This window comes from Atractosteus spatula, chromosome 21 (genome assembly GCF_055471065.1).
Source record: "Atractosteus spatula isolate fAtrSpa1 chromosome 21, fAtrSpa1.hap1, whole genome shotgun sequence".
Classification (NCBI taxonomy): domain Eukaryota; kingdom Metazoa; phylum Chordata; class Actinopteri; order Semionotiformes; family Lepisosteidae; genus Atractosteus; species Atractosteus spatula.
The window spans coordinates 11368087-11375378 of record NC_142726.1 but is presented as its reverse complement, the minus strand read 5'-3'; positions in this window follow the sequence as shown (position 1 = coordinate 11375378).

Genomic DNA, 7292 nt, shown 5'->3' with positions numbered 1-7292 from the left:
ATGCCTAGCTAGAAATGTCAGATTTTTCTCCAAATCAGCATTATACGTTTAAAATCTGCACATCCACCAGTTCTGGTGGCGGCTTGAATTTTTCACTGTGCTATCTTTGCTTCAAAGCTTTCTTCGTTTCTCAAATCCCAGACGAGTACATTAGATGATTCCTTTTTTTTCCGTCTTATCTAACAGGGTCATTCAATGTCACATGCAGCAGAAGTGAAAATGAGTTAACTACTGAAAAGGCAACTTATACTCTTTTTTCTTGCATTGTACATTCTTTAGGTACCTCTCAAATCATCAGTCAAAATCATTCTCTGATCAGATTATTCTAAAAATGCTCTTTATAATTAGCACCGATCTCCAGTCTTGCTCTTGAAGAGCCATTAGTTTTACTGGCCACCTGTTTCTAAAGAAGAGGAACACCTTTAAATTATTGACTAATTTATCAAGCAATCTATAGAATTAAGAGAACTCTGGTTGGTTACAGTTGAACTTATAGTATATGTTTCTATTACGATTTTGGCCTCATATGGTTCTTAATTACTTAATGTAACAAATTACCTACCTAATCAATAGCAATGAAATTGTTCCAAGTATTTAGAAATTAATGATTGAATGGCGACACTATAACAGTCGAATAGTGCTCCTCACAAGTAAGGTGGAGATTACTCTCCTATAAAATGATCTGTGGAAGCAAGGTGTTTTATTCCATGTTAGACTGAGAGTACTTGTAAATACATTTTGGCAAACAGATTACCTCACCACTCACTTGAATGGCATTTTTTTCTCTGTGCTGTTTCTGTTTAGCTGACCATTATTGTTTGATTTTAAATTTAAGGAGGAAAACAAACATCTCTCATATTCCATGCACTTATGCAAATTATGAAATTTAATTATATTATATATTATATCATGCGAGTGGCGATCTGCAAGGTTAAGGTGAAATAAATGTTGGTTTGTAAGGCTCTTTCCAGCCTTATTTTTTAAATACATTATACCTTATCAGTATTGACTGTACTGTATTTAAACACATTTAATCCTGTAACGGGCTCACCACTGGCTCCTCATTGTGTCACTGAAAAAAGCAAAGTGCTGGCTGTGCAAAGCAATTTTTCCAACCTGGTTTAGCTTGCAGGACCCCTGTTTCCAGTCTTAACTGTACAGACAAAGGCAATACTTCAATGACCAATACAATTGCGACCTTGTGATGATGCAATGCTTTGAGCATGCATGATAGATCCTAAAGAGTTTGCAATTGAAATTTTAGTACTGCAATTTAAGAAATAATCTGGGCTGGGTTGCCTACATAAGCCATTCTAATGCAGAGTATTAATGTCATTCTAATGCTAACCTACACCGAACTATATACATATATAATATATTGTAATACTATCTACACTGACAGGCTGAAGGAAGTGAACCATTTTAGTCTTTAACAGAGAATATTACAAGGAGACCTGATACAAATATTCAAGATCCTCATTGGCATTGACAAGGTCAACCCATCCATCAGACCTCTTCAAAATTAACAGTGAAACACAAACCAGAGGATATGAGTGGAGACTTTGCAGAAATGCAGGAGGCACTTCTTTATTCATACAATAGTGGGAGTGTAGAACAAGCTACCCAGGCATACATTGAAGCCGATGACCTGGCTTCTTTCAAGAAATAGCTTGATAAGATCCTTGGATCAATTAGCTACTAACGAGCTAGGTGGGCCGAATGACCTCCTCTCATTTGTAACCTTTCTTATCTTCTTGTGCAGTTAACTACCACTTCTGTGCTGCTCAGTTTCTCTAGATATCCTGTTAGTTTAATGTTACTTCTTACAAATCCCAAACAATTGAACTGAGTGAGTCATTAATGCCTTTAATCTACCTTTCAATATGAAATCTACTGCAACAAGATTTCTCAGAGCAGATTGAACAATAATCACCTCTCCCATCTGATGGATTATTTTTGTTTGCTTTATCATCTTACAATAATGGACAATGACAGCTATTCAGAAGGAAACCTGACTTTCTATTTGATATTTACAATCTCCTCAGCTTCCCAGTTAGTTCTTTGTGATTATGCTGTGTGACTTTATAGAGAGGGAGAAAGGTTCAATGAGATTACTTAACACTTACCCTTATGTCCTATATAGTCTTATACATTTCCGAAGAATTATTGTAAATGATATGGTTATGTTTTATGAAACCATTGACTGTAGAATAAAGCTAATTAGAATCTCAATTATAAACATATTTTTTATAGGAACAACCAGAAAGTAATTCTGTGCTGAGAAGTAAAAAAGAAAACTCTTTTGACACCTTTTTCTGGAAATGGCTCCAAGGTGTTGTGTTTTTTTCTTCAATATACTGTTTAAATTGGAAATAACATCTTCCTGTTCCATTGCAAATTGAACACTGATGAGCTCCCCACTCCATTCTGTAAAGTTGTCAATCATATACATATTGCAACCTTAATGTAAAGTGCTACCGTTAAAATTGTAAAATTGTGGTATATTCTTTTAACTATTCATGAGAAAATGAAGAATATTTGTATCTTACTTTTATCTGTACTGTCATACCTCAAAGGTCCTGCATCTCATAACTATGAACATTTACTAATCTGACCTTCAGTGGGTGATGCTCACATTCTATAAAACCTACAATGACACTGACTCAGTGTGAAAGCATGTATGATTATTTTTTGGACTAAAAGGTAAAAACCATTTTAGGAAATTGTAGTGATTTTGATATGTAAGTGTCTGTGTCTCCATTGTGTGAAGACCTGTAAAGATAACGTTTCATTCCTTTTGTCTCCTCGCGCTTTGGAAATTGAAAGCAGTAATGTCAGGAGCTCGGTGCTTAAATAGCATATCATCAGAAGGTATAGAAAAATTGTTTCCAATGAGATATAATTATAATTCTAACTGAATCTAAAAATGCAGGCAAAAATATCCTTCTGCATTCTTATTCTTAAACTGATTTTATTAAGGGGGGTTTAACACATCTTGGTTTAGTAAAAAGGAAGAAGAGGTGGTACAATACAGTACATATTTTACTCAAGCTTTTACATTAAAAATATTCACAAACCCTAATTATCATGCCTGCTGTGCAAATATTAAGTTAGGTAACCAGGTTTAGGGTAATGTTATGAAATAACCCCTTAAAATCTATGAGAAAGCATTTAATTTTCTAACAAATGTCTAATAAGAGGAGATATTTTTAAAAGAAATATACTTACCAAAACAGCAGACACACTATTATGATACTGCCAGCAGTGAATGTCAACCTGCAAAGTCTAGTGGAGATATAAACTAATGGCTTCCTTGAGAAATTACACAGACTTTTCTGACTCCAGGAAAAAGCTTCATTACACTGGCTCCAAGAAGATATAACACTCACCCTTTAACAACGCTTGTAAATGTCAGAGCTAAATTTGACAGTAACAAATTTGCAATGTAAGTACTTCTCAGAGGTATTTGCAAAATTATCTGCAATTTATTCCTTTAATATACTTCTTCTTAAGTACTGGAGGTATCCTTGAAAATACAAAGAGACTCATATTTCATTACTATCACTAAAGTTATGGAGTTCATAAATTTATCCTTTTAATATTTTTAAGCTTATAGGAATGTTGACCTTAAGGTTTTTTTTTACTAATCTAATAAAAAATTAAAGCCAGCAATAAATTAAGTATGAAAATATTATATTCCAGATTAAAATGCTGTATCAGTTGAGTTGGGGCACTTCAACATGTCCTCTTCATCCTTTCATGTATTCCACAGTAAAGGCAGATTCATATCAGCACAACACACAGCAGATCATTCAAGTCAACCGTCAGTTTCAGAACCTGCAAGCCTAACCTCTTTTCACTGTTACACAATTTAATATAGTTTTGTCTGCTCTTGGTGATCTACAATATTTTTTCTGACTTGTACTCAATCGTATTCTATAGATTTCTTTGCGTATTTAACCAAAGGAAGAGAAAGCTTTTGAAGTTAAAGTCCTTTTGACACCTTTCTATGAATTTTCTCTAGCAGGACATTTCCTTCATACTTTCTGCTATCCCCTTCTGAAATCGATTTTCTTTCTGCAAGGTCAGTGAAGCATGTGACCCTGGCTTGGTTTGAGCAGCTCTGTTGAGTTTAGACCACAAGAGCACATTCTAGCCCAAGAACATCCAAGAAGTTCTGAAAAAAATCCCACCAGTCCTTCTCTTGCATCATGAACCTCAAATGACACTTACAATAGAAGTACATTCCAATTTGCTTTGCAAAGAAATCGCCATCATGGTGAATTGAAAGCTTTTTCAATGTTCTTTTTCAATATATTTAAATATACAGTATTACACAGGACAGTCAGGTCCTGTTACACGATACAAATGTAAGTTCGTGATTTTTGCACATTTTCGTTCATGAAATTATAAAACTTGTGCAAAAGAAATGTGCATGAACAGAAAAAAACAAAGATTTAACCTGCTGAGAAAAAAAAAACAGGAGATGAGGACTATCGATAATAAATTAAATAGCAATTATTTAATTCATTAAGAAATTAGTTAAGTATTTGTGAGTACTTAGAAGGAGAACTTAAGATATGACTTTTGTACTTGGATACGAATTTGTTTGCCAGACTGTAGTTAATGCTGAATTTATCTTTTGTTTTACCTGAAAATTGTAATAGGATGGTTTGTACGATAGAAATTAGTGTTATAGGAGGAAAAGATAAATACTGTAGACAGGAAGGCAGACAATATTTAGGCCACTGTAGAGAAAAAGCACAACTATTTCTAATCTCCCAAAAAACACTGCTCTCTGCTTCAAGTACAGTAAACTATACATTAAATCAATGCTCAATTTATAAATCACAAGGTTCTGGAGTTTAATGCACAGTAAATGGGAGAGAGCAAATCTATATGGGACAATAGAGGTACACCTTAAGTTGATTCTTAAATGCAGTAGTTAAAAAAACAACTCCCAATATGTTTAAGAACTAAAAACAATCAAACTCAGGCTTTTATTACAATTGGTAAATTAAGGGTTGAATTGTGTAACCAAAACCTTGACTGAAACAAAAATCAGCAGTTGTGCGGTTCTCCAGGACCAAGATTTGGGAATCACTGTCCTCAGAAATAATCAAAAGGTAGATTTTGCCTGATCACCTTGTTAGAGCTCTAACAACAATAAACAGAGAGTGTATGATATGGTGTATTTTGATTTTCAGAAGGCTTTTGATTATGTGCCCAATAAAAAAGAATTCTCAAACTATAGAAAGTAGGCATTCTGGGAAATGTGTGACAGAGTTGAGAATTGATTAAGGAACAGAAAACAGAGTGTACAGGTAAGGAATGAACACTCAATTAAAAACTAACTGCATTAAAATCAAGGATGTTTATGTTAAAATTTTACAATGCACAGGTAAGGTTTCATTCAGAATATTGCGTACAATACAGAAAATATATTGCTTCACTGGAGACCAAATAGATCCATTCTGGGACTTAGGAAAATGACATATATCAACAGAATGAAGTAACCAAACATTATTAGTCTTGAACAGAGACTGAACAGGGGATCCAATACAAATTTTAAAATTATTTTTATGTGCGATATATTAAAGGGTTAATGCTGTATGCCATGTTACTGGAAATATTCCTTTGAGTAATTATTTGTGTTCACTGTTTGTTTCATTGTGGTTAATAGTTTCTCATTACACTAAAATTATTGTAATGCATCTTTCTTTGGCTGTGAAGTTTTAATATGTTCTCAAACCTAAATATACACCCACTCAAAAGTTTTAAAAGTGGAGTACCTGTAGATTGCATCAGACATTAGGTGGAGTTAACAACATTATGCCACAATCATTTTCACCTTATGTTGAATAAATAGAACATTGGTTCTTTTTGCATGTTTATAAGTCTCACGTTTCTCTTTTATTTTCTGTTGCTACAATATAACAGATGGCATGTTTCAACTTCCCTTAAATGGAAATTACTAATGTACAGGAATATCATACTTATCCTCCACAAGTCACAAGTGTTGTCAGTGTCCTTACAATGTCATGGTTTAATTTAAAGGCTAGTTAAATTAATGTAGTTTATGTAGATACAGGGTAAACCTTTTCCATTTCAATGTGGCTGATTCAGTTTAAAATAATTCAAATATCAATGAGACAATAGTTTTGTATGCAGGAGGACAACATCACTTTCTGTTCTTTGCAAAATGTATTTCTTACGATTCTTTGCAAATCCAGAAGGATGTCTGAACAAAGCAACATTCACTGATTTTTGTTCTTTTATTTCTATTTGAAATGGAGTTAGCACATTTTACTTTACAGAGACATTTTTCTTTAAACATTTTATTTTCTACAAAGCCATTTGTTATGAAATTATTTTTCCTGTTTGAACAGCATGATGGAAAAATGATCTTCAAATTTGTGAACTGTTATAATAGGAAGTCAGGTTTATGGGTAAAAAAGCTGTTGGAAAATTTGAAGTATGCTGCTGATATGTGATATTTTAGTGAGTTGCGATACATTTATGTGACACTTAAATATGATAAAAAAATAGTCTTCTTAGGGGAAAAAACACTTGATTTGAATTTTGAACCTTGTCTGTTGGCTGCAAAGAGTTACTATGGCAACTTACCAGCGGACTAAAACTTAAACACATCTCTTGAAGTACATTTTCTCATAGGGTTAGGAAAGGCTTACTTTAACTCTATGACATAAGAAAAACTAGCTGCATAAAACACCCTGGAGGCTCTGTGTAATCATTTATCACAGTAAGGAGACCAAAACTCAGCAATTCAGCAATAAATGTGTGCAAATACATTATGCATTTATACCATGAAAAGACACCAATAACAAAATTCAGGATAAAAATGCTTTGCTTTTAGAATAACAAGTTACTTATACGATAATGAAATATACATAACAGTGGCTTTCTCCCACATTCAGGAAATCCCAGGAGCCCAAACAGATATGAAAAATTAAATTTTCGGTTCAGCTTCAGAAATCAAATCCCTAGTTAAAGTGTGGAATCCTATCTAATTCCAATGTAATTTTATAATGAAACAATACAGTGAATCCAACAGAAATTAGGAAGAACTGAGAATATACTGTGTATATGAAGAATAAGAAGATGGATAAGCAGATTACAAAATGACAACTCAAAATTGCCAACAGGATTACAAGCTTGTAGTCTGATCTTTTCAGATCTCAGAATTTATGCAAGAATGGGCCTGGTAAGTACTGGGATGAGAGACCTCTAAGGAAAACCAGGTTGCTGCTGCAGTCAGTGGCTTTGGTGGA